Below are 3,731 nucleotides of genomic sequence, written 5' to 3'. Positions count from 1 at the left end.
GAGAGAGAGAGAGAGAGAGAGAGTGAAATTGACGACGGTAAGCTTATCTTTTCATATTCGATCTGTATATCACTAAAGACTTGATCTTTTAGATGGACGAATCCCCTGGTTGAAAAGCGAAAAGAACGACCTCATCACGTCAGGTGGCAACCTCTTTTTGATAATAAAAATAAAAACTGCAAGAAAGAAACTATATAATGCGTGTCATACTCAGAGAGAGAGAGAGAGAGAGAGAGAGAGAGAGAGAGAGAGAGAGAGAGAACCTAGACTTGCATCCTGGTATAACTCAGTTTCACCAGAGAGCGTACCATTTGACTCAACTTTGCCAAATGAACAGAAACAGGGGACGGAGAGGGGCCAAATCAAGAATTATTATAATAACTCAAAAACATGAGTACATGTGTACAAAAAATTCGAGCCAAAATACAAACCACCATTTGAGAAACGAAATATAACGTCTTTCTTCATCGTCAGCTCCGGCAGCCATGTCTGTATCGAAGCTCGTAACTAGCACAGACTATTTTTTTTTTTGGAGTAACTTCTCTAGAATTTCAGTCTGTGATATAACTTATGATGGCCAGACTATGTCAGATAAAAGATCAAGATCTAGTGGATTAAAGATCAATTTTTAAACTACGTTATTTGTTGAAATCTTTTTGTAACACACTAGTTCGATCCCGATGTCTTTGGTTTTAGTTTACTTTTGTCCAAGCTACAGCTTTTTGCTCTATAGCTTGTCCAAGCTATAGTTACTTTAGGTGTAAATGTAATACTGATTAATGCACTCACTCACTTCTTTGTGCTCTCACAGATTCTTGGGGCTTTGGTCAGAGTAAATGGTGTTCCTGACAGGTACAGAATTTGGAAACTTTCGCCAATAGTTACCGGACGTGTAAAAAAAGTCAAATGTTAGAGTCGTTTAACTGACTACCTGTAAGTATGGACATGCTCTGTCTGATTGGTTAATTACGACAATTTAGGGAGTTAATAGAGTGCTCAGATCGATATATAATCGTGAAGTAGCAATTATCTTATCAGGCTCACATGAGCTCTACTTCTTTCAGGATTAGTCTTTTGTCAAAATACTACCCAAGCATAATATTGTAATTGGATGAGACTGTGGTGAGAGCAGGCAACAATGTTACCGTCATATTATTATACTAGCTGGGCTCCCTTTCGATGAATGATCGGGGAAAGTCATTGACCTACTATATTTACACTCTACTGGAGTGAAGCAATACATTATCTTGAGAGATGCAAACAATAAAATTATTAGAAGGGCTAGATCTATGCTCTGAAAACAAAAATGCGCCTCACGAAATATCACTTACTGCACGTCCCTTGAGAAAGAAAGCTAGCTACGCATATTAGTTTTGTTTCTCAGTGGAATAATCACAAAGGCAAAAGAAGGACGGACATTTTTTGTCAAATATATTTTTTCTAAATTCAGGAAATTAATAAATTTTCAAAAAGGGGCTCCGTCTTGGGGACCTATCTATTTTTTTGTTGCAAGTACTTTCCAACTCTCAACTCTGTAGCTGTCGTAGTTTTATGGGAAAAGTGACAGATGTGTTTCCAAGTTGCCAAATATATACTTGCTTTACTTCCATAGTCACCTGTTCGCGGATCCGAGGTAGCCCCACCCGCACATTGAGTGAATAATCCTAAGGCATAATATGATGTTACAGATAATACATTTTTGCTTTGCAGAAAAAATAAAAAGGCATCATCGACAGTCAATGGGCAACTTTATAGGTGTCATATTTTTATTTCATTATGGTTCAAGAACTATACATTCCACCCCCCCCCCACATGTTTTGTGCTTTCTCTCCTTACTATTGGTAAACTTATACAAAGCGCCACACTGCCCGAAGACAGAACTAAATAAATGTCAACACTCTTTGTGACTTGACGTAGACTTTTAATAATCAAGCACAATGAAGACATACGTCAGACGATGCACGACTGGGACAGAAACGGAACAGAAATAAAGCAGATGAATACGATTGACAAATAAGGGAAATAATAATAATGGACACAAGGAACAGATACGAATGATGGCACATACATGTGGTCTTGTAGCTACCGAATGATATTCCTCTCCTTACTATTGGTAAACTTATACAAAGCACCACACTGCCCGAAGACAGAACCGAACGTGCGATAAAGATAATATCGTTGTCTCCACTCCGCTTTTGAAGAGGTTTTAGTGTGTTTTTCAAACAGAGGAGTACCTTGGTATAACGTGTTGTTGTTGTTGTTGTTGTTGTTGTTGTTGTTGTTGTTGTTGTTGTTGTTGTTTTTTGTTGCTTTCTTTTAATGTAGGTGTTTTATACTGCAATCGGTGCACTTTTGACCATTTAGACGGTGGGATTCGTTCCAGTCTGTCAGGACCAATCCGGGCAGAGAGTTGTAAAAATATCCCAGCAGAATAACCAAGATTTTCGGGTCAATTTTCTCCCAAAATGGGATTCGAACTCAGGTAATTTGCGTGCGAAAGTGAAGCGTCTAACCGTACAAACAACGGTCACCTTGTAGAATAGTAACAATTAAAACAAAAATTAACATTCTAAGCAAGAACCTTTCGTTCTTTCATTTTCTAGCAAAAGGGACGGGCTCTACCATTATCTCAAATTAAGTAAATACTCAAACAAGTTAGATTTGATTTGTTTTATTTCAACCAGTTCACCGAATATTTGAGAGACTATTCGAATAGCTGTCACGATCGGCTTGAGTGAGCCAATTTTACACGTTGATGACTTTTCGTGTCAGCAACATCGCTCAGCAGAAATCAAACAAGGGCCTAGTTCCAACGTTACGCTTCGTTTTAATTCCCACGCTCTCATTTTATTTTCTCTCATCTTTAAGATATACAAAAGAAATAAAAACATGTAGACTGTAGGGTTATATGGTGTTGTATAGTACACGCAATCTTATATTTTGATTGGACTTAATGCGTTATTTTTAGGGACATGTATATCTTTGATTGTTTTATAATACTACGCTCGTACAAGTAATATATTGTCCCATAGGTTCGAGTTTAAGAAAAAGAAAGAAAAAGAAAAAAAAAAAGAAACAAACCACAGCATGTATCCTGATCACGTTAGTGTCTCGTTTAATATTGCTAATAAAATACAGTCATATCACAGATTTATTTCACAATAACCTTGGATAGCGCATCACCTTTTGACTCAATTTGAAGCCAATTGAAAGCTGATGGGGGAAAGATCCTGCAGGAACTGAAGTATAGGTAGACTTGACTCACTACCCTAGAATTACAAAGTTCTAAGCTTATCTGCTCAGTGCCTAGTTTTGAGAAACGCGACGTCAAAATCTTTGAGTTTCACAACATGTCGGAGATTTTTCAAATGCAATTCTTTGGATATTCTGATAACAACCCCGAATAATCTTACGATTTCAATAGAGCAGATACAGCATTTGGTTTCTGACCAAGTGGTCTTAGCAGCTCAAAACGGCCATGTCAGATAAAACTTTGTGATTCTAAGGAAGCTGAGTGTTTTCCCCTTTGTTTCGGTGTACGTGGTGCGTACGCTTTGCAGAGAAATCTTTAAAGGGTAAAATAGTGTCGGCCATGTCAGTGCACGATCTAGGAATATCATAATTCGCGTCTATGATTCATGCCCAGGGGGAAAATATTCCCACAGTGCGTAATTTTTACGTCCCGGATATTTACAGAGGTAGTGAGATCTTGGAGGGAGGGTGGAGGGTTG

The sequence above is a fragment of the Aplysia californica genome, unplaced genomic scaffold, assembly GCF_000002075.1.
Source record: "Aplysia californica isolate F4 #8 unplaced genomic scaffold, AplCal3.0 scaffold00584, whole genome shotgun sequence".
NCBI classification, from domain to species: Eukaryota; Metazoa; Mollusca; class Gastropoda; order Aplysiida; family Aplysiidae; genus Aplysia; species Aplysia californica.
The sequence above is the reverse complement of the archived record's forward strand: the minus strand, read 5'-3'. Positions refer to the sequence as shown.